The following is a 25,166-nucleotide window of genomic DNA, read 5'->3' as shown; positions in this document are numbered from 1 at the left end:
CCCTTCTCAGGGAAAGACCGTAATTCTGGTAGTAGTAGACACCTTCTCGAAGCAAGCGCACTTCATCCCGTGCTCTCAAATAGCACAGCTAAAAGACTAGCCCAATTATTCTTCCAACACGTGGTGAAATTACACTCTTTTCCAGATAAGTTAATTAGTGACAGAGGCGTACAGTTCTTTGCCAACTTCTGGCGGGAGTTTTGTAAGTTAACCAGGATTGAGCAGGGATTGAGCTCCGCATATCACCCTCAGACTGACGGACAGACAGAGAGGATAAACGTGCTACTGGAGCAATATTTAAGATGCTTTGTGAACTATCAGCAATCGAACTGGAAAGAATTACTCCCATTTGCAGAATATGACTATAATAACAGCATACATAGCTCCACCAAATCCTCCCCCTTCCTAGTAGTGAATGGGTATGAAGGGAAACCCTTTCCACAACTATCGGGAGGAACAGGACCTGAAACCCCATCGACTTTTGAGCAGTGATGGGAAAAGTTGGGGAAAACTTGGAACAACATCCAAGAAAATCTAGAATTGGCTAAATAGACTTACAAAAAACATTACGACAAGCATCATTCGCCAGCTGGGGATTTTAAAGTGGGAGATACAGTGTTTCTGTCTACCAAGAACTTGCCTCTACCACAAACTTCTAAAAAACTGGCATACAAGTTTTTGGGACTGTTCCGTATTAACCGTGTAATCAATAAAGTGACTGTAGAACTCAAATTACCAAAACTGTTCAGTGAGATACATCCAATCTTTCATTGCAGTTTACTTCAGAGAGATCCTGGAGTGATGCCCTGGCACCCCCAACCCAAAGCTCCAGAGCCTATTCCAGTGGGGGATCAGAATCACCGTGAAGTGAAAGAAATCTTAGATGCTAAGCTAAAGCGGGGTGTATTGTATTTTCTTATTAGATGGAAGCATTTCTCAACAGCACATGATGAATGGGTAATTAGCTCAAATGTGAGAGCGCCAGCACTGATCAAACAATTCTATACTAAATAACCTTCAAAACCCTGGAGAAGGGCTTACGAGGGGCAGTATGTCAAGCACGCTCATTTCTGTAACGTGATTTTCTTTCAGACAAGGAGCAGGTCACCAGCTCTCTTCTGCTCCCCTCTTATTTACAACCATTGGGCAAGTAATAAATTCATCTGACCCAAGGATGTTTATGCTACAGCCTGGATGGTAGTACTTTCAAGTCGCCTCTCCCACAGATTCACACAGACAACTCTTATCTGCTTCCAGAATAGTGTGAGAATGGGAGATGTTTCTAATAGCCTAAATTCCTTAGCAATAAAATAGCTAGTCGTTTAGAAACCTTTGAAGCCGCTCTGAGCCCGCTTCGGTGGGGTAGGGCGGGATATAAATCAAATCAAATGAAAATGAAATGAACCCGTAACTGTGTATACGTCATTACTCCCAAGGCTTGTGTCCTTGGTATAGCTCCTGAGTTTCTAACAATAAAACAGCTTTGATTTAAAACAAAAGACTGACTATTGAGAAATATCGATGCTTGACAGGTACCCTGCTGGGAGTCATTGCAGCTGGTGCAGTCCATGGCAATTCAGTCTCAGGGAAATTGGGTCAGTCTCAGGGAAAGAAGGGTCAGGTACTGCCGACTCGTGGCCTGCTTCCTGGGCAGTCACACCAATCTGGGCCTTGTGGGTCTGTTTCACGGTGCCACGTCTTATGAGGCATTGCTGCAATTAATTTCAGTCTACTGATCAGCTACTGATTTTATTAATCTGTGAGGGGGGGGGACAATTGTGATTGTCAATTGTGAGAATTAAAAGTATTGTTACATAATTTCTGAGACTATTTTGGTTCTGGTGAGGCATAAAACTGAGGATGGGAAGTGCCATCCCATCGTAGCTGACTTATAGTGACCCACTAAGGTTTTCAAGGCAAGAGACGAACAGCGATGGTTTGCCACTGCCTAATATAGCAACCCTGGACCTTCTTGGGGGTCTCTCTCAGCTAAGACTAACCAGGTGCTACTGGACTCAAACTTTGTTCTACTGCTTCATATCAACATGGCTGCCAATTGGATCCTACTGTGGCCATGTTCAGACAACAACAACCTTTATTGGCATCATACACTAGGAAGTATACAGAGATAAGGAGTACTTAGTACAATTAATGCAAATCTCGCCTTTTAGAAGCCAGATACAAAAAGAGTCTCACAGTGGCCTATGATCTCTTCTCTCTCTCTCTCCCCACAACAGACACCCTGTGAGGTAGGTGGGGCTGAGAGAGCTCTTTTGAGAATTGCTCTTGAGAGAGTCACTCTTTCAAGAACTGTGACTGACCCAAGGTAACTCAGCAAGAGTGTGTGGAGGAGTGGGGAATCAAACCTGGTTCCCCCAGATTAGAATCCGCACACTAGCCATTAGACAAAACTGGCTCCACTAAACTACTCCGAATTGCTCTTCTATATTTCCAGAAGTGCCTTTTTCCCAAAGTAAGCATGCTACCAAATTTTGGATCTGCACCACTGTGGAAACTGTCATAATGTGGAGAGAGCAGGGTAGGATCCGAACTTTTCAGGCCACAATATTACTAGTTATCTAAAATGCAGTTTTCCTCATTGGGTCACTGGTTAGAAACCCTAAGCTTTTTTGCTAGGCCAACAGATGGATTCCACATAGCAGCAGAGGACTTTTCATCTTTTGTGCCACAAAGCCTTGCAAATGCAGCATCAGAAGGAGAGTCGTGATTAAGAAACCAAGTGAGCTGATGTATAAATGCCATGTTCTAGGTGCCGAGGATGCAGCTTGTATTTTTAGCATTCTTAGAAACCCTAAGCTTTTTGCTAGGCCAACAGATGGATTCCACATAGCAGCAGAGGACTTTTCATCTTTTGTGCCACAAAACCTTGCAAATGCAGCATCAGAAGGAGAGTCGTGATTAAGAAACCAAGTGAGCTGATGTGTAAATGCCATGTTCTAGGTGCCGAGGATGCAGCTTGTATTTTTAGCATTCTTAGAAACCCTAAGCTTTTTGCTAGGCCAACAGATGGATTCCACATAGCAGCAGAGGACTTTTCATCTTTTGTGCCACAAAACCTTGCAAATGCAGCATCAGAAGGAGAGTCATGATTAAGAAACCAAGTGAGCTGATGTGTAAATGCCATGTTCTAGGTGCCGAGGATGCAGCTTGTATTTTTAGCATTCTTGCAAACGTGCTCCGCCAGCTTCCCCGCCCTATCTGCAAGAAGGCTAAAAATATCTGCAAGATCTGTTTCAAGCTGCTTTTATGAGGCCAACTTGAAATTTTTTTTTTTAATGACTCCCAATTTTAAACAAACAAAACAACTAAACCAAGAGCTACTTTTCATAGCTTCGGCTGTGCTGAAACCACAGATCATTAACTGCCTGCACATTATTGAACACCTGTAGGAAGCGTGCCAGTGCTGTTGTGTGTGTGTGTGTTTGTTTTGCAACTATGTCACAAATTGTAGTCACAAGACCAACAGTGTTAAGTCACTGTATGTGTTAAGGAAAACACACACAGGGGAAGAAACCTGATTAAAAAATGGAGCGTGCTCCAAGAGACACAGAATATCAAGAGCTGAATATGCGGAGGATGAGAGTCAGTTAACGGAAGGGGGAAGGGGTTCTAAGGAGCAAAGGAGGGAAAGCAGCCTGTGTGAGAGCCTATGGAATGCTGGAGTGGGAGATTGGGGGGGGGGGGGGTGTTTCCAAATTGTTCCCCCTCCCCACACATCCTCAAAGGTCCCCAGTCTCTTGTTGTTGCTGCTGTAAATGCAAATGACCAATAAATACAAGTGACATTAAAATCCAATACAAACTTTCCTTGGAGAGGAGACTTCTCTGCTGAACTGGATGTAGGCATGATGGAGGATATGTGAGAGCCAGGTTCAAATCTCCCCACTCTGCCATGGAAGTTTGCTGGGTGACCTTGGGCCTGTCACACACTCTCAAACTAACCTGTAAGGTTAAACTGGAGAACAGGAGAATGATGTAAACCACACTGAGTATCCCTGAAGGATAAAGTTGGGGTATAAATGCAGTAAATAAATAAATCTGATGTTGTTCTGTCCTCCCGTTGAAGGTCCCGTCAATGTCAGCCTGAGAAACTAGCATTCTGTGGAGTAACATTGTTCATAAGAAGAGTCCTGCTGGAGCAGGCATTGGCCATAGAGGGTAGCCCCCATCTTCCCACAGTAGCCATTCAGAAAGTCCACAAGAAGGGGCACAGAAGCAGAAGCTTTGCCATGTTCTGCCCTGGTGCTATTCAGAGGTATACTATCTCTGAATATGGAAGTTCCATTAAGCTATCATGGGATAAGAGCACTGATCTCAGTAGGAATGGATCGTTATTAGTTCAAGGGAGCTGAGCAATCTGTGACCAGTTCAGCCTGCCCCACCCGTGCTTCGGTTGCCAACCTCCAGGCTGAGCCTGAAGATCTCCCAGAATTACAACTGATCTCCAGAGGACAGTGACCAGTTCCCCTGGAGAAAACGTCGACTTTGGAAATTGAGTTCTATGGCATTGTATGCTGTTGAGGTCTCTCCCCACCTCAAACCCTCCCTGGCCCAGGCTCCACCTCCAGATCTCCAGGAATTTCCCAACTTGGAGTTGGCAGCCCTAATCTCTGCTTTCATTTGTTCATTTAGAAACCTGTCTTGTGAAGGGCTTTTTGGATCACCAGGGGGCTGCTTGATATAAAAGTGGCATGCACTTTCCACAGTCATCAAGTTACCTCAGTTTGCAAGCTGCCATGCTGTGCCCGCCTCCTTGAGGCTCACCGGGCACTTGCCTTAGTTCTCTTTAGGTGCCAGGGCAACAATGCCTCTATAGCCAGGCTTTTAACTAAGAGGATCCATGTTTTTAGGGGGGGTTATGACCTGCTCCAGCCCTGCTTTACAAACATCATTTTAGACTGCTCTGTTTGTTTCATGCCATTTTTATGCTATGGTATATTTCTATTGATTAGACTTGTTTTCTTTGCTTGCTTTTCCTTTTTTATCGTTTCCATGGGGAGCTGCTTTGACTACGTTTCTTAACGAATGAAGTGGTAGAAGGGATTGCGAGGCCTTAATCCCTGTTCCCCAAACCCCCAATTTAGTGGTCCAGAAATATTACAGCTAGAATCAGGGCTGAAGGGCTCTGAGCAGAGCTGGGTTCATAGTGGAGGCGCTGTGCATCTCTATCTATGTTTATCGTTTGCTGAAACGAGCACAGAAATATAGGATATAACCCATATTGCAATGCATGATGCAGTTTCCGGATAGCCAAAATCACAGGAATCTCAATGAGTTGTAACAGCCTTGCCAATACTGCCTGATCTTTGGTCAACAGTGTCCACATAACTGGAAAATCAAGCAGGAGTCCTATGGCACTTTAGAGATGAACCAGTTTTATTCTAACATGAGCTGTTGTGAGTCAGAGTTCACTGCACTGGATGCAAGAACTATCTAGAAGAACTGGTAAGAAATTTAAGTTCTTTTCACCCCTGCAATTATCAGCCCCAGACCCCCCACTTGGTCTTCTATGATATGCTTGACTAGGCAGGAGCACGGGGAGGGAGATACGGAAGGAGTGTGGCATTGTGAATGAATGAAAGTTTAATACGGTCAAAGACCAATCAATTAAATACAAATAACTTAATAAGATACAGTCAGGCAATAGCATAATGGGAATAAAACATACACAGTATAAAATATAATTAGGCAATACTATAATGCGAATAAAACATAGACAGTATAAAATATAATTTCCTCCCCAAAAACACTGATTAAATTCCAGAACCAAGGCGTTCAGTTGGGTATTTCCCTTAGGAATTGCTTCTGGAGATCTATAGCTCACGAAGCTATAGGATACAGTCAGGCAATACTATAAGGGGAATAAAACATACACAGTATAAAATATAATTAGGCAATACTATAATGAGAATAAAACATAGACAGTATAAAATATAATTTCCTCCCCAAAACACTGATTAAATTCCAGAACCAAGGCGTTCAGTTGGGTATTCCCCTTAAGAATTGCTTCCGGAGACTTATAGCTCGCGAAGCAAATTTTGCCACACATAAAGTGGTTCCTTTGTTCCTATCAGCCAATAATTTGTCTAGCTGAAATCTAATATTTCTTCCAGGGACACTGGCACAGATCGGGAGTATATAATCGGCCCTAATATGCTGATATAATTTACATTGGAATAATACATGCTCCCTATCTTCCGGTTTATTGTCCCCACAAATACACCGTCTCTCCTCGTATAATTGTCCTGTGTATCTTCCTTCAATAATAGCTGACGGTAACATATCAAATCTGAGAAGAGTAAATGCTCTCCTATACTCTGCTTTGTCAAGATTTTGCAAGTATGGCATCAGTGTTATTTTATGTAACTCCTCTATTCCTGGTAAATAACCTTTAAGCTGATTCAGATCATGCTGTCTTTCAACATCCAAGATCCTCTGTTTAAGAAAGGGTTTAACCAGATTATGCTCCATATCGAGCAAAAATTGTTTAGATAGTCCATAATAGCCCAACTTGAACTCCATTTCTCTGATCCACGGAGGAACAAACGAATCTCTTACTATCAGCCTCGCCAAACTGGGGGGCTGAATCATTAGTTTGTACCAGTAGAGAATAGCAGCAATCCACAATCTTGCTTTCACTGTAACCATACCCGTTTCTACTCTGATAAGTGAGTTGGGAGCACATGGAGGGACTTGTAGTATATGCCTAAGGAATTTAGATTGCACTTTCTCCGCTAACTGCCAGAGATGCTGATATGGTGTTATACTCAAAGGTGCCCCATATAACATTTGGGCGAGGGCCTTGGCCTTAAAGACCTTGACTGCAGCTGCCACGTTCTGCCCCCCGGAGGTCCATTTCTCTATGGCTCCTGAGCTTTTTGCTGCACTAGTTGTGACGTAGTCCACGTGTGCCTTCCTGGCCCCTGGAGTGTGGCATTAAGGGATGCACAGTTCAAAAAAGTGGGTTTTGGTTCTGGATATATTGGTGCTAGAAAATATCAGTATTCCAGGTTTTCTAGGTTCAAAATACCAGTTAATATTCATATCTTTTTATACAGGGGGGGGGGGGGGTTCCAATTTTTTTGCTCCATTATTCCCCATGGGAAATCTTGCTGGGGGCTGGGGGGGGGCGTGTTTTTAAATGTACTGATGCCAAAATTGCGGGGGAGCTGCTGGTGCTCATCTTTTTAATAATCCCCAAATTTCAAGTGAATTAAATCAAGGTGTCCAATTCTATGGGCCCCTGAACAAGATTCCTATACAGGGGTAAAGCCCTGTGAAAAATATAAAATTCACGAATCTCCCTTCATAGAAATGTTATTAAAGCTATTACTAAGCTAAGCCCAACAAATGTAAAACCTAAGATTCTGAAACTACGTAACACCCGAGAATCTAAAACTATGTAAAATGCATGAATCTAAAGCACTGCGAAACATGAGAATCTCAAAGTAAACTGCAAGAATTCACAAAAACCCATGAACCAACACAAAACAACAAACTTTTTAAACAACAGCAGCAAAATTGCATGAAAGTGACAGAACCTTACCTAAAGCATTAGGGTTTGTAGAATCTTTCGGGCTCGTGCCGTGTTCTACTGGAGAAAGTTTTTCTTCCAGACGTTTCGTTCTCAGCTGCGGAGAACATCCTCAGTGGCGTTGCAGCCGGAGCAGGCGTTCTGACCTTCTTGGCTGCTGTGCATTGAGTGAGGCCAGGGCTGCTGGAGAGCTGCTATTTCTAGGCTGGAGGGGGTGTGGTGAGAGGGCAATTGGTTTGTGAATGTACCCATTGTACCCATTGTTTGGTGGGGCTTCCTGGAAGGAACAAATAATGGGTACATTCACAAACCAATTGCCCTCTCAGTAGACAATACTGACTTTGATGGACCAAGGCTCTGATTCAGTATAAGGCAGCTTCATATGTTCATATGTTCATTTTGCCAGCTTTCCTGTGGAACAATGAGGTGAGCATCATTTGAGAAATGAGTTCTTCTGGCCAAACTTGCAGATGCTTGGAGTCAGCCTCACTTACTTACTCAGCGTTGATGGTGCTAAGCCAAATGATCCCAGCTGACACTTTGGGCTCACGTCTAAGAGATTTTAAGCCACTATGAGCTGTGGTGGTGCTTTGGAATGTTTAATGTGCAACAGATGGGTGTGTAGCTGAAATCACTTGCTCAAGTTCCCTCTTGGAGGTCATGATTTTTTGCCATGCGTTTCAAGGCATTTGCAGCACTATATTTTAAACAGCCCATGGATTAGAGTCAAATGTTCCCACAATGAGCAATCAGCAAAGCCACGTTATTTCTTGGCAATAAAAAAGTCATAAACAGAAATAGGAAGGGAAAAGGGAAAAAATAAGCAGCAGCAAAGGCAGTTATGATGGGAATATTAGTACGAATGTGCAAAGAAATAAGAGGCCCATACTGCTAAGCTGTGCACAGCAGGCTGGTCAAAGATGCATCTAAATGGGCATTGAGGGCTGAAAGTTTCCTAAACCCTGGAATGCAGGACACATGTACCTGCCCAATTAATATTTTGCCTTAGGGGTAGCAGGTGGAGTGGTTTAAGTCTAGCAAGGAAGAGAGTGTTTTCATACGTGACATTTAAAAGTATATTACAGCCTTTCTTGAATAATTTGTATCATTTATGAAAGCTGTCACTGCAAGCAAATTCTAGCCATTGTAGGCTTTACAATCATGTTATTGAAAATGGCAGCACAAAACATTTATTGGATTTAAATGCCCCAAGTGGGGGGTCAAATTTTGTAGCTGGTTGGCTCCTTTTGATATACCCTGTCCTCTAACCACACCCATTTATTCAGATGGTTGAAGGTCAGCTGACCACTCAACTGGGTTATGCCAGCCTCCTATACATCAGCTGATCACCTGTCTGGGTCTCATGATGCTCCTACGGAACAGCTGCCCAAATGCATATATCACAGAGGGGGAGTAAAGATGTTCTTAAGGTGAATAGAGTTCGTTTTGATAGGATCATATAAACTGTGTCCATTCATAGAAAAAACAGCAAGAGGCAAGCACCGTTGGTGGCCTGTGGTGCGCTCTATTCTGCCCCACGTTCACAGAGCATACAGCAGTTGGAAACCTCCATGGACTGTGACCACACTTCCCACTGTGGGCTTGTAAGCCTCAAGGCAATTCAGCGGTCTGGGCGAACTGATCCCTCCATGGCTAGTGTGGTTCAGACTGGGAAGCCACTAATGCCGCTGTGTCCTGGACCCTGAAGGCTTAATGCCTATTGATCATCCAAGTGGCAAGGTGTCTGGTGTCTGTTCTGTGATGCTGACAGCTCACCTTATCAGCTGTATTCTAGTAAGTATGCCAGTCAGGATACAAGACTCTTCCTGCAGTCTGAAGTGGTACACTCCAATACAGGTTTTCCAACTGGGCCTCAGTTCCAGGGGTATGGTTGACAACTCTGGGTTGGGAAATTCCTGGAGATTTTTTTTTTTTGGGGGGGGGACCAGGAGAGATGAGAGGGTTTGGGGGGAAGGGAGCTCAGCAGGGCCCACCCTCTAAAGCAGCCCTTTTCTTCAGCATCTTTGTCATTTGGGGGGTCCATTGCAATTTCAGGAGGTCTCTGGGCCCCACTTAGAGGTTGACAACCCTAGAAGTCAAGAAGCAGGTCTACAGTAAAAAGCTGAGTGAAGCCGGGTTGTATCCAGGCTCTGTCAGTTATGACGGAGTGCTGATCTTTTTTCTTAAGGGCAAGTGAAGGGATTGGATGGGGTAGGTTTCCATTGGCAAAGTTAGCCTTGCCTCCACCCCACCCCGCATGCTCTAAATCAGGGCCTGCCTGGCTGTTATTTCTACTTAAATTTCTGGAAAGATCCATTCACAGATCTCCCAAAGCCTCATCCACTGTCTTCTTGATCCCTTTCTCTCGATTTTTGTCCATTTTCATTTTTGACAGAAACGGCATTTTTATCAGAACCTCTCTTCTAAAGTTACAATGTGATCCTCAGCAGAGTGGCATCTCTCTAAGCCCACTGACTCCAGTGGACATAGAAAAGTGTCTAGGAGTAGCAGCGCTCAAAAACCTACCTGTTTACGCAAGTTATGAACAGGGAGCTGATTTTTCAGTGATCGGTTTGATTGTTCGTCAGCTGGTTTGTGATCATTTCACTGTGTTCCTAACGATGCAGGGAAGTACAGTTAGCTTTTCCCTCAAGTGCTTTCTTACACCGCTCGATTGAGTTCCTGGCCCCTGCTGCATAACTGTTCCACTCAGCCTGCAATAGCTTAAATAGACAAATCTGTCACAAATCCTTTGTGTCAGTCATAAATAAATGCAGGGGTTGCAATAATGGCCCATGATAGAAGTGTCTGGGGTGGCACACGCACTACACTGACTGGCTCAGCATGTGCCTAGCCCACACCAACAGGCACAAGTAATCTGCTCAGCCTCATTTGTGATGGGGATTGCAATTATTCTCCATGAACAAGCTGTGTTTCAACTGAATCATACCCTCTGGTGTTTGTGTAAGTTCTCCCTATTGACGCTGATAGCTGCTGATTGATTTGAATCAGCAGGGGGTTTTGCATGTGCAGTTTTGAGAAAACCAAGTGCAAGCGTGTTCTGCAGGCATTTGCAGGAGTTCAGCATGAACCAAACAGTCTCAATGATCATTTCATGTCTGACCAACATAGTTAAATTTGACTTACAAATGCACATGAAGAAATCTGCAACATCCCTACTTAGCGTTACACTGAAAGAAGTTCTTTTCTCTCTTTCTTACAATACGAGAATGTGTGGACATTCAATGAAACTGCTCTGCAGCTGGGTTAGAACTGATAAAAGGAAGTATTTCTTCACCCAAAGGGTGATGCTGTGTATTCTGGGTGCTTGGGGGGGCACAGTGGGAGGGCTTCTAGTGCCCTGGCCCCACTGGTGGACCTCCTGATTGCACAGGGTTTTTTGACCACTGTGTGGCACAGAGTGTTGGACTGGATGGGCCATTGGCCTGATCCAACATGGCTTCTCTTATGTTCTTATGTTCTTCTTTCTCTGGGTTCCAAATTGTGTTATGTATCTCTTAGGTGTAATGGATTGGGCTCTACCTTGGTTTTGATATTTTTGGTTTTTTTAAAGGTCTCTCATTTTCCTATTAGTGATCTTCAAGGTTTTGTTTCAAGACTTACTTCCTTGTCTCTCTTATTTCTTCCGAAAAGTATCATTTTTATGCAGATGACATTCAGTAGTGTCTTTCTGCCCCACCTCCCATTTGCATCTCTAACTGCTTGAGGGACACTTCCTGTCTAGCCCTAAATTGAAAATCAATATGCAGAAAGCTAAATGAATTGTTTTTCCTCCTAAACTTTCCTGGTCTGCTTCTTGGCAGGAACAGGCCTTAAAATCATGGCTTGAAACACCTCTGTTATTTTCTCCCACCATCTCTTTAGTTATTTTTTAACATCCTGCTTGATGAAGTGTTAAGGAGAACTTGAAACATTGCATATTGTTTTCTGTCGTTTTGGTTGTTCTTAATTAAAGTATTATGAGGATTGTGCTTTGTTTTTTTTGCATTTAGACAGACAAACAGAGATAGATAAGAAAACAGAAATCAAGTGGCACCTTTCAGGCTAACTAAATTTATTTCAACACAAGCATTTTTGAGTGTTTCTGTACCTTCAGCTTATTCCTGATTTTCTTGGCAGTTGATTCACAAACATTGGAATCAATTTGGGCATGATTGTTCTGCGTGTCTACCCTCCCTGTGCATTTTCCCAGTTGTGGAGTCAGTTTATTTTCTTCTGCACATGCTTTCAGTATTAAGGATCTTCAAGGGAGGGTGCTGTCATCATCAGGGTTGTCATTAGTGGCATCACAGAAACCCCCTTATTTTAAAAAAACAACGCCCCTATAATATCAGTACAGTGTTGTGTAACGATAGTTTAAGTAGCTTCTCTGAATTCTCAGCTTTCATTTTTTTAAACATAAGGTAAGTCTCTATCTCCTTCCCCCAAGGATGCATGCCTTTCCCCTTATATTTTATTTATTTTTATTATTTATTTCATTTTTGTAGGCTTATCCTCCGTCCTTTCCCATAAGCAGGCTCAGGGTGGATCACGACATAAATTAAATAACAATTAAAAACCTACAGATTAAAACCAGAAATAATACAATGAAATTAATATACCAGGAAACAATAAAATAGAATACATCTGTGACGGTAAGGTATGGGTTAAACAGAAAACCAAGGAAAACTGAAGACGCACAGAACCTGCGTCAGGTGACCTGAGGGTGGGGGCCAGAGTGCTCGGAACTCTCAGTGTGAGATTGACAGCTAACGGCTGAGGCAGTCAGTTAGTGCCTGTCAGAGTCTGAGGGAGTTAGTTGCCTGACAGAGTCTGAGAGAGTTGGTCTTTGGGAGAGAGCTGAGACAGTGGCTGAGGAGAGAAGCAAAGCTCGCTGCTAGCTCTATAAAAACATCAAGGGGCTGTGTGTGACTAAAAGGAAGAGTCACCGTGAAGACCTGAGCGGTCACAGACACATATTTACATCTCTTAAGATCTAGAGAGGTGGTTGAGGGAACAGATGTGGGTCTAAGAGTCTGAAGGGCTGGGAGTAGAGACTCCAGTCAACTGGAGAGACTTGACACATCATACCCAAGAGGCCAGCCTTTGCTAGTGTTGGAGAGTGTTTATATAGGAACTGTGAACCTGAGAGACCTAAGAAAAAAGAAAGATATTGTAAAGCCTGAAGTTACTGAGCAACTTGTTAACTGTGTGAGATACTTTATAGCCCGTGTATATATCACCCATATCCCCAGTTGAAGACTTTGTATTATAATAAATTTCTGTGGTTTGTTTTAAAGTTCTCTGGTGCCTATAATTTGGGAAAATTGTCAAAGCTGCTGCGGTCCCCTACGAATAGAATTATACATCCATCTGGAAACAAAAAAACCCAAAGAGACTAGAAGAGTGAAATCCATATCATACCCACCCCTTTAGTTATATAATCCTGAGGTAAAAGTTTTAAAAGGAAGAACTGAGGAGAAACTGAGGGGCTGGGGTAGCCATAAACAGCACACAAAAGCAATTAAGTGAGACTGTGAGGCGGGCACTGTTATAACATCATAGACAGCAAGGGAACATTCTACAGATTAAAACAGCTATCAGCCCAAGATGGAATAATAATAATAAAATAGCATAGTGTTACAGCAAGGGAGGCCAAGCAGATAGAATAGGACACCCACTGCCTCAAGCAAAAGCCCAGAGGAATGGCTCCATCTTGCAAGCCCTATGGAATGGTAATAAATCAGGTTAAGTATGTGGACTCTTACCTGGGAGAACTGGGTTTGATTCCCCACTCCTCCACTTGCACCTGCTGGTATGGCCTTGGGTCAGCCATAGCTCTGGCAGAGGTTGTCCTTCAAAGGGCAGCTGCTGTGAGAGCCCTCTCCAGCCCCACCCACCTCACAGGGTTTCTGTTGTGGGGGAGGAAGGGAAAGGAAATGGTGAGCCGCTCGGAGACTCTTCGGAGTGGAGGGCAGGATATAAATCCAATATCATCATCATCATCTCCATGGGGAGCTGATTCCACCAGGCCAGAATCAGGGCAAAAAAAGCCCTGGCCCTCCCTGGTCAAGGCAAGTCAGATGTCCTTCAGGCCAGGGATGGTCAGAAGGTCTTTCATGGCAGATTGCAACTATCTCCGGGGTGTATATAGGGAGAGGCGGTCCCACAGGTATGTTGGTTCCAGGCCACAGAAAGCTTTAAATGTCAATACCAAAACCTTGAAGTGGATCCGGTACTCAACTGGTAGCCAGTGCAATTGGTGCAGCACCAGTCGAAAGTTTGCTTGGAAAGGCAATGCAGTTAACAGCCATGCTGCCGCATTTTGCACCAGCTGGGGTTTCTGGATGAGCCCCAAAGGCAAGCCTGCATACAGTGAGTTACAGTAATCCAATCTGGAAATGACCGTTGCATGGATCACTGTAGCTAAGTCCTGGGGAGATAGATAGGGAGCTAGCTGTTTGATCTGCCGGAGATAGCAAAAGGCAGATTGAGCAACTGCTGTGACCTGGGCCTCCATGGAAAGTGAGGCATCCAGTATCACTCCCAGACTCTTCATCTTCTGAGCCAGCACAAGAGGTGCACCATCCAGGGTTGGGAGTCGGCTCAGGTACTGGATCTCCGTTTTAGCTGGATTGAGCTTGAGCTGACTTTGCCGCAGAATTACAGCACATTATAAAGTATGTTTCTTGGGTTGCAACTGTTTTGAATTACTGGTTTTATTGATTTTATGTGTATTTCTTATTGTACATTGGCATTGACTGGGATGAGGTGATTCATAAATTGTAACAACAACCACCACCACCAGCAGCCAGCCATGGCTTCTAAAGCCCTGGTCAGATTCTCTGCGGTGGAGTCCGAGTGACCATCCATTAACAGATTGTTACTGAGAGGTGCTGCCTGATAAAAGGGAGTACCCCAGTGCAAAGAGAGAGAGAGGGTCTCCCACAAAGGTCTTTTGAGTTTTCTAAAGTTTTATTAGTTTCAGGGGGGGGGGAAAGGATAGGAAGTAGGGGAAATAAAAAGCACAATACATTCTGACCTTATTTTGCATAGAAATACCTTCAAAGAATACAAGGTTAATTCTACAATATTTTCTTTACATAAATTGTCCCATATTATTTTGTCTAAACTGTACATAATCAGTTTTAAAATTGTATAATATAAGTCTTTTGTTTTAATCTAATAATTTTGACAATTCCAGTAAAGGTAAATTTTATAGTATAAAATACAGGAAGATAGAGAAAAAAAATCAGATCACACCAAAGAATCTTAAGAGTCTTGAATGTCCAACCAGGCATAAAATTTCATCCAATGTTTTCTTGCTTCTTCTTTAGATTTCCCAGTCATCAGCTGGGACAGAAAGTCCAGCTCTACTGTCTCTAAAACTTTTCCTACCAAGTCCATTTTCGTGGGAATTTCCTGAGATTTCCATCTCTGCGCCAACAGGATCCTAGCTGCTGTGTTAAAGTATGCCAACAAATGTCTCATCTCTTTAGAATAGTCCTCAGGAAATATGTTCAATAAAAATAGTTCTGGTTTGAAATGAATCTGAGTCTTTATGAGTCTTCTGTAACATTTCATGCACCTTAAAGGTCTTTTTGTGTGAAAACAATTTTTATTATTCTGCACTATATTGTAATAATACTCATCATCTATTATTAAAAAGTTAATACAAATACATTACATTTTTCTCCTCCCTCCCCCCCCTTTCATGACCCCCGATGGTGTATTTTAATTCAATTGCTAAAAAAAATAAAAGGTAATTTTTTTCTATTTAAGAATCTTCATTTAAAAAGTCTTAAAACCAGAAGAGAAAAAGAAGAAAAAACCATATGTTATAATTAATAATAATAATTTTTAATTTATATCCCGCCCTCCCCTCCGAAGCAGGCTCAGGGCAGCCATCTTCATTATAATCCTTTAGTCCTTATCATAGAAAAAAAGTTGAAAAAAGAATATGTTCACATAGTCTCACTTTTTGATTGTAGTCCATTTATTATTCCTCTGAAGTTCAACAATTGTCAAAAATCGCCAAGTATCCTTTTACCTTCCGTTGTTTTTCAACATATTTTTGAAATTTTCCCCACTCATTTTTATACTTCTCTAGATCACATTCTCTTAAGATTCTTGTAAGCTTGTCCATTTCACACCAATGCATAACTTTTAAAATCCAGTCCCACTTTTCTGGTATTTTATCTTGCTTCCACATCTGCACATATAATGTCCACATCTGCGCATATAATGTCCGTGCAGCTGAAAGCATGTATCGTTCTATCTTGTTTCGGAAATTTTTCCATTTGTAATTCCAACAAAAAGATATCTGGTGCCTTCTTAATGTTATAACCCAAAATTTTTGAGATCTCTTGCTGAATCATTTGCCAAAATTGCTTTGCCTTTTCGCCAGTCCACCACATATGGTAGAAAGATCCTTCATGTTTTTTACATTTCCAACATCTATTCGACACCTGATTGTTCATTTTTGCCAATTTTTTAGGTGTCATATACCACCTATATAGCATTTTGAAACAGTTTTCTTTAATATTGTAACATGTCGATATCTTCATAGAGTTCTTCCATAGGTACTCCCATGATTCCATCTGTATTTCTTTATTTATATTTATCGCCCGTTTTATCATTTGAGATTTAACTACTTCATCTTCCGTAGACCATTTCAACAATAATTTATAAATTCTTGAAATCAATTTTTCATTATCGCCAAACAGCATTCTCTCCAATTCTGTTTGTTCTTGTCTTATTCCATCATTTTTAATATCCTGTTCAAGGAAACTCTTAATTTGTTGCAATTGAAACCAATTATATTTATATTGTAGTTCTTCCACCAATTTTAATTCCACCTTTCCTCCATGTATTTTTAGCAATTGTTTATATTATAACCACTTCTCTTCACTAATATCTGCATATAACTTTATTACTTCTGTTGGCACAATCCAGAGTGGTTTCCTATCAGCCCCATATATTTTGTATTTTGATCAGGTATTTAACAAATTGCTTATATAGTGATGCAAGAAAAAAACCATCCATCTTACTTTTCCCATAACACATATAAGCCAAAAACATTTCCATGATCTCCTAGAACTAGTAATTTTTTGTTTAGTAATGTCATCTATTCCTTGATCCACACCAAACATACTGCATCATGGTACAATTTTAAATCCGGCAGTTGGAAACATCCCCTTTCTTTTGCATCAATCAAAATTTTCATTTTAATTCTTGTTTTTTTCCCGGCCCATACAAATTCTGAAATTTTCCTTTGCCATTTATTAAATTGTTTATTATCCTTCACTATTGGAATTGTTTGGAACAGGAACATAATTCTTGGTAAAACATTCATTTTAATTGCAGAAATTCTGCCCAGTATAGACAAGTTCAACTTGTTCCATTTTATCAGATCTCCATCAATCTTATGCCAAAGCTTCTCATAATTATTTTTATACAAGTCAATATTTTTTGTTGTGATTTCCACACCTAAATATTTTACTTTGGAGGTAACTTCACACTGTTAAGCTTTGTAGTTCTTTCTGTTTGCTCTTTGACATATTTTTGCACAAAATTTTTGATTTTTCTTTGTTTACATAAAAACCTGCCAATTCTCCATATTCTTGTACCTTACGAAGCAGCAATGCTGTTACCTGAGTGGGATTTTCATTTATAAATATTACATCATCTGCAAACACTCTGTATTTATAAGAAAAACCTCTCGTGTTCAGTCGATATCTTCTTGAATTTGCATAAGCAAAACCTCTAAAGTCATTATAAATATCAATGGAGATGGAGGGCAGCCTTTTTCTGCATCTGCAAAAAATAATGCTATTTCTTTTTCAGGATGTTTCTCATAATATTCAATAATGTCTATAACTGTTCTGATATTATCTCTAATTTGCCTCCTGGGAAGAAATCCTGCTTGCTCTTCTCTAATAAAATTATTCAAATGCTGTTTAAGGTGTTCTTCTAAAATTCTAGCATATATTTTATAGTCATTGTTAAGTAATGAAATTGGTCTGTAGTTTTTTACATTTGTGGCGTCTCTGTCTTCTTTTGGTATCAACAAAATTACTGCTTCTTTCAAAGTATTAGGTATTTTCCCATCTATTCTTATAATGTTCATCAACTTCTGAAGTTTTGGTAGTAGCACCTCCACGAGGATTTTATAAAATTTTGCTGTAAAACCATCTGGACCGGGTGCCTTCCCTAATTTCATTGAATTAATTGCCGCCTCTATTTCTTCTTTTTCAATTTAATACCTTCTCCATATTTCCTGTTAAGGGGTTTACTTTAACTTTCTGTAAATATGCATCAATTTTTCCCTTATCTACGTTTTGACATTTAAACAACTTGGCATAGTATTTATAAAATTCTCTTTTAATTCCTTCCTGGTCAACAATTTCCTTGCCTCCCGATACAATTTTGTTCTCCCCCTTTTTTTCATTTGCCAAGCCAAGTATTTTCCAGGCTTATCCGCTCCTTCAAAAGATTTCTGTTGAAGTCTTTTTAAATTCCATTCCACTTCTTTGTTTAACAAATGTCTCAATTGACTTTGTAATATTGTAATCTCCCTCATAATTTTCTTTTTCCCGGGTCTCTTTTTAAGCTCCTTCTCCTTTTTTCCAATCTCTTTCTGAATGTCCATCATTTGTTTGTCTTTGGCTCTTTTATCTTTATTATTCAATGTAATTAGGATGCCCCTCATTACCGCTTTATATGCATCCCACACAGTTTGAAGTTGAATGTCCAAGATACAAAAGCCCTGACTCAATGAAATCACTTCCGGAGTTGCATTAGAGGTGTTGTTATGGTGCTGGAGTAATGCTGAATTCCCTCACCCCATTTCCCCCAGTTGCCACACTGGGTGTTGCAGTACTGTAGTACTGCAGTCCGAACTCTCTGCTAACGACCTGAGTTCAATCCCAGTGGAAGCTGGGTTCAGGTAGCTGGCTCAAGGTTGATTCAGCCTTCCATCCTTCTGAGGTTGATAAAATGAGTACCCAGCTTGCTGGGGGAAAAGTGTAGATGACTGGGAGAGGCAATGGCAAACCACCCTGTAAAAATGTCTGCCATGAAAATGTCATGATGTGATGTCACCCCAGAGTTGGAAATGTCTGGTGCTTGCACCTTTACCTTTTTTTTTTTTTAGGATACCAGAACTGGATTAAGTTCATTCCTTGGAACTCTTAGAACATGTCTGATGTGACAGCCATCTCAGATCATGTGACAGCAGCCCCGTAGCCAGGATTTGAAGAATTGGGGGGCCCTGATTTTTTTCAGGGGGCACATAGTGGCCCCAACTTCCATGGCCTTCTCTCCTACCACTGCTGAGGAGGAAAGCTGCCAGCTCGCTGCCATACAGCCTCCCACCCCCCCACAGTTGCACCAAGGTGATCCCTTTCCACCCCTCTTCCAGCTGCTCAGGTGGGGAGCCACTCAGAGGTTTAGAGCTTTTTCACACAGCCTAAGTATTCCGGTATGGCAGCTGGCCAGTTACTGAACAGTAACGGGTTTCTGCTGGCATTTCAGACAGACCCGATTCAGTAACTGGCTGCTACCGGAATACTCTCACCTTTTCACACACTCCCGCGGCTGTCCCGGTAGTGAGGCGTGCCTGAGTCGTCACAAACAAAGAGCAGCTTCTTCCACTTTTCAACCCCTCCTTCCGAGTTGAATTCGCTATGGGGTGCTGTGTGAAATGTCCAGTATCTAACCCGGGAGCAGTTTTCGCGCCGTTTTTCGCCCGCTGGCGCGCGCGATCTCTGGCTTTTTTTTTTTTTTTTTTGGAACGTCAGTTTAGATCGATATAGCGATATATCGCTATATCGACCTGTCAAAACAGCACCACCATAGGGATGGCTATGCATCTCAACATGCATCTCAACGGAGCCTAGCCATCCCTATGGTGGTGCTGTTTTGACAGGTCGATATAGCGATATATCGCTATATCGATCTAAACTGACGTTCCAAAAAAAAAAAAAGCCGGAGATCGCGCGCGCTGGCAGGTGAAAAATGGCACGAAACCGGCTGGCGCTGGTGGAAGCGAGATAAGAGCGGAACAGTGTGAAATGGCTTGCTTCAATCACGCTTCAATCACGGAACCCTACCGGGGAAAAAAACATGTGTCTGAAAACTCCCATCGCTGTCTCGGATTACTGCAAGCGGCACAATACCGACTCCCTTCCGGTTTCCAGTGGTAAGTGTGAAAAGGGCCTTAGATACGTGCCGCCTGGTCTCCTGCCCTTACCTGTAGCATGATTCAGCTAGGCAAGCCCGGCGGGACAAGGGTGGTGGTGGTGGAAAGCGCCACCAAGTCGCAGCTGACTTCTGGGGCTACAAGACCTCTGATTCAGATTTCTTCCTCTCAGAGGGCAAGCCAAGGCTGCCCAAGCACAGCTCCCACCCTCGCTCAGATGGCCAGTGAGACCAGGCCAGAAAACCCCTGCAGGCGAACATCACATCTCCACTGATCCCCAGCCCCGGATTGCAGCCAGGACCTCCACTTGTGCGCAGGCCTACCCTGCCCTGCCCTGTCTGGCAGAGAAAGCCTGCAATGGAGCCATCCGCTTCCTACCCCCGCCGCCCCACTTGAGGGCCACAACGGCCTCTTCTTGCAGGCACCCTCTATCCCAATGTCAACCCAACATGGAGCTTAACTTTCAGTCCTGGGCGCTGAAAGTGCCCCATTGTTTCTGCTTGCTGAGGGGTCAGAGATTTCTTCCAGCCCCTAAGGAAGCAGAAGTAACTGGGAGCTTAACTTTCAGCCCTGGGTGCTGAAAGTGCTCCGTTGTTTCTGCTTGCTGAGGGGTCAGAGATTTCTTTCAGCCCCTAAGGAAACAGAAGCAACACGGACCTTCCAGCCCCTAAGCAAGCAGAAGCAACTCGGAGCTTAACTTTCAGTCCTGGGTGTTGAAAGTGCCCTGTTGTTTCTGCTTGCTGAGGGGTCAGAGATTTCTTCCAGCCCCTAAGCAAGCAGAAGCAACAAGGAGCTTAACTTTCAGTCCTGGGTGCTGAAAATGCCTTGTTGTTTCTGCTTGCTGAGGAGTCAGAGAATTCTTCCAGCCCCTAAGCAAGCAGAAGCAACTGTGTATGATCAGGTCCCCTAAGCAAGCAAAAGCAGCGTTGTATGATGACGGCAGAATGGAGAAGGATGCAGCCAAGGCACTGGAGGCTGGTTACGGGCCCCAAGTCAGGGGGCCCTGCCTAGCAGTCAGGGGGCTGTGCCCCCACAGGCCCCCTCGTAGCTACAGGCCTGTGTGACAGCTACATGTACTTTGTAACATGTGAACTGGGATGTAACTTGAGACCCAGGAACAGGGCCTGCACCCTTTCTTTTGTTCTCTTCACTGTAGACGGTGTTCAAATAAGGCAGATAAAAGACTATGTTTTAGTGGTTGCCTTTGTCGATGGATGACTTTCCTTCAAAGGACATCCTTCCAAGGGACTTTTTATTATCTTCAGCTCCTTTCGACTTTCTATATTGAGTTTCCCAGTTGGCGCTATAAGCCAAATGTTCTGGCTCCTGCAGCAGGCGGCCTCTTTATCATTGCCTTATAAAGCCTAATCCACTGATATATCTATTATTCATTGGGAATCTGAAAGCAGTCAAAAGGCACTCTTCACCATTTTGTTATTAAAGTAATCTGCAGCCTCCCTTTCTGCCAGTGCAAAGTTTTCTTTCTCTGTCACTTAAAATACATTAATGACCCATTAAAGGGAGGTGATCCAAAGCAGTGCTTATATATAGGAATGTCTTTGGAGAGTTAGAAATTGATATAAATAAACAGTCTTTAATGTGTTCATTAAGAAAGGAGTTCAGGGGACAGGGGACAAGATATTTTCCCACTCTGTGTTCCCAAGAGGGAGATGGGATGTCTGACAAGAGATGGCATTGCTTACAGCCATTAACAATTTGATGACTTTTTTTTCTAAAACTAAATATAGCAGGGACAAGCAAAAACACACAGAAAAATGGAACGTTCCTTGATTCTCAGCAAAATTACAATTTCGCAGACCTAAAACAAAAATGTTCCCTTTTTTTAATGTTCCACCACACACCTAAAACACTTCACTGAAGCTTTGGGATCAAAATCAGTGCCTTCCATCAGGCTAGAGTCAGGAGAAGGTGGGGTTTGAAGAGGGGATGGACCTCAGCAGGGAGTAATTCCAGAGTCCACTCTCCAAAGCAGCCATTTTCTCCACAGGAATTCATCTCTGCAGGGCTTTTTTTGAGCAGGAATGCACAGGAATGCAATTCTGGCTGGTTTGGCATCAGGGGGTGTGGCCTAATAGGCTAATGAGTTCCTGCTGGGCTTTTTCTACAAAAAAAAAGCCCTACCTCTCTGTCATCTAGAGACCAGTTGTAATTTCAAGAGATTACCAGACTCCACCTGCAAGTTGACAACTATCCTCTAGGCCGGCGTTTCCCATCTGCAGGGCCGTGACCCGGCACCGGGCCATGGAAGCCTCAATGCCGGGTCATGGGGCTCCCATCAATGTCCAGAGCTCAGCAGGACCTGCCACGTTCACACAGCAGCCTCCAGGCTTCCCACTGCTGGGCGGGGCTCAGCGGGCCAAGCTACGCAGCGCAGAAAGTCAGCAGTTTTAAAGTTGAGTTGCTCCCCTCCCCTTTCTTTCCATTGTTCCTTTCCTTTCTCTTTCTTTTTTTCTCTATTTGTTTCCAACTCTCTGTCCCTCCCTCCCTTACATACATTCATTCTTTCTTTCTGTCAGTCAGTATTTCTTCTTCCCTATTTGCTTTAAATCCTGCTCCCCCACACTCTTTCTTTCTTTCTTTCTTTCTTTCTTTCTTTCTTTCTTTCTTTCTTTCTTTCTTTCTTTCTTTCTTTCTTTCTTTCTTTCTTTCTTTCTTTCTTTCTTTCTTTCTTTCCTTCTTTCTTTCTTTCTTTCTTTCTTTCTTTCCTTCTTTCTTTCTTTCTTTCTTTTTTTCTTTCTTTCTTTCTTTCTCTTTCTCTTTCTCTTTCTCTCTCTGTCATTCTTTTCCCTGTCTCCTTCCTTCCTTGCCATTGCTAATCTGAGTAGACTGAGGGGGAAGAAGCTTGTTTTCATGTTTTCCCAGGCTGAGAGCATTTTATATTTTTAGTTTTCTGCTGTGTGGTCCTTGTGCTTTTTCTTGATGTTTTATTTTTTAAATTGCATTGCAAAATCCCACTATTCTCCTACCTTTACTAAACAAAATATTGCAAGAGTTTTAAGCATGTTTGTACATCATTTCCTGTCTCCCGGCTCCATCCTCAAAGTCTTCTGGCTCCACCCCCAAATTTTAGTGGGTCCAAAGGAGAAGTGTAAAAATAACCTGACCCCGGGGGGGGGGGGGGGGTTGGGAAACTCTACTCTAGGCTAAAGTACCACTTCAGCCAAACAAAGATTTCTGAAGTAGTATTATTCCTCTCTCTTCTTAGTCTGATCCTGTGAAGTTTCTCCTTTATGGTGAAACCAAAGACCCCACACCATGAACAATATGACATACTCAACCAATAAGTGGATTTATATCAAAATTAAGTCTATTGTCGTTATTACTCAGAGTGTTATAAATATAATATCAAATTGCTGTCAAATGCAAAGCAGAATTTAGTATCCCAAACATAAATCAATCATGTCGAGAGCCTCTTCAAAATGGTTTTGAAGCAGATGATATTTCAAGCATTGGAAATTTAGCAGCAGATTGAGGATGAAAGTGGTATGAATTCGGCAGTGTTCTGACTCCTTGAAAGGACTGAGAATTACGATCCTTGAAAAATGTTGTGGTTGTAAATGAAAGGAAAAGAATTGGCCATCCATTGGGTCACATTTATCAATCTTTCAGCTGGACAGTGGGTTATACCCAGCATAACCCTGGCCCAACATTATTTGATATGTTGTCCCTCTAAAGTTGCAAACTATATATGTGCGGAGGAATCTCTTCCTCTCGATGTAACTTAGAACATCGTGTGCTTGTCTCCACCAGGAATGCTGTTGACATTTGCAGGCAAGGCATATGTTTTCAAACTCTCTCTCTCTCTTTTTTTTTTGCCCAAGTATGTTTTGTAAAATCTATATATGAAATCTATGAACAGCAGATATCAACGGAGAAGAGGCATTCCCTCTTTCCTTTGAGAGGTATTCTCCCTGCTCTCACAGAGGAGGTAATTCTTCTTGCCTGCTGTAGCACAAACATTATTAACAAGGTAAGGAAGAAAGAGTTGCTTTATGAATATGCAAAGGTACATATATCAAAGGAATGCAAATTTCATCCATTAAGCAATTAAAACTCAAACAGTTGCTTAATTAAGGCTGCATACCTATTTGGGGATTAATTCCATTGAACTCACCCATCTGAGAAAAGAGGCAAATAGAATTGCACTGGAAGATTTCGTTTGTCACGTGACTGCCCAATAAAGCTATTTTTTGTTGCCTGCCACAGACTGCAAAAATGGGTGGGGGTGCAACGGTACATTGCAGTGTATAGTTCAAGGCTGGTGTTCTGTTTGGCTTGCCAGGTCTCAAGTTAACCAGTCCTAATATAGAGACTGTGAGCCATCTTATGAGGCAGAGGAACACAGCTATAACCTCTAAATATGATTTAAAGCATTCTTTTCCTATCTCAGGGAAGACGTTCATTCAGCAGAGACTGGTGCACAAGATCACCCAGAGTGGACCTCACTGCTCCCAGGAGCAAAGAGAGAAGTTAAGTAAAGGGTTTTCTTGCACAAGAAAGGCGCCAGTGGCCAACCACAGGTGGAAAGAACCCTACATTGTCAAAGGGAAGGAAAACCAAAGCCAAGAGCCACAGAACCTGAGACAGACATTGCAAACTGTTTCCGAGATACTGTCTCACCGCACAATGGTAACCTAGCGTGTCAAGAGCAGTGAAGGCTGTTTGAGCTAATGTGCAGAGCTGAGGGCTCTGTCTTGACGACAAGACAAGGAAATGAAAGAGGCAAGAGTAAGTGTGTGATGAGAAAAATCCCCTGGAACATTTTACCCTATTCTGGGACCACTGCCAGGTTACCTGCCTGCTTAGATACCCTCCCAGGATGAATCTTCCAGAGCTTTATAGGGACTTGAATGTTTATGTGCCCCGAAGGCCCAAGTCTGTGCATGGATGGTGATTTAAGCTCAAACCAAGCAAATAATCATTCAATTATTTATTTAGACCCACGCAAAAGACGTAATGAACATTCAGAACCTGAGGAGAATGGGTTTCCAAAGCACTTATCTTTGTTTGAATCCAGTTCCAGTTCAACAGTGACCAAATGTCTGCACAGTACCAAGTTTGCTACCCAGCAGATCATAGAGTATCATTCTAGTCAAAGAAAACCATCTTTGAAATGTTTTAATTACAGAATGTGTTTTATATGCAATGTAATTTTATAATATGTTTTGATCTGTTGTTTGTTGTGATTTTTATACTGTTAGCCGCCCTGAGCCTGCTTCGGCGGGGAGGGCGGGCTAAAAATGAAATGAAATAAGTAAATATTTTAGAAGGAGCACCAGGGAGAGGTCATGCAGTTGGGAATTGCCTATTCCACCAGGGGTTACCAAGGCAGTAAACTGTTTCTGTGGTGATCAAATCCTGGGCAGCGGAAGTCCTCCTGACCCTCCCA

The sequence above is a fragment of the Heteronotia binoei genome, chromosome 17 (genome assembly GCF_032191835.1).
Source record: "Heteronotia binoei isolate CCM8104 ecotype False Entrance Well chromosome 17, APGP_CSIRO_Hbin_v1, whole genome shotgun sequence".
NCBI classification, from domain to species: domain Eukaryota; kingdom Metazoa; phylum Chordata; class Lepidosauria; order Squamata; family Gekkonidae; genus Heteronotia; species Heteronotia binoei.
The sequence above is the reverse complement of the archived record's forward strand: the minus strand, read 5'-3'. Positions refer to the sequence as shown.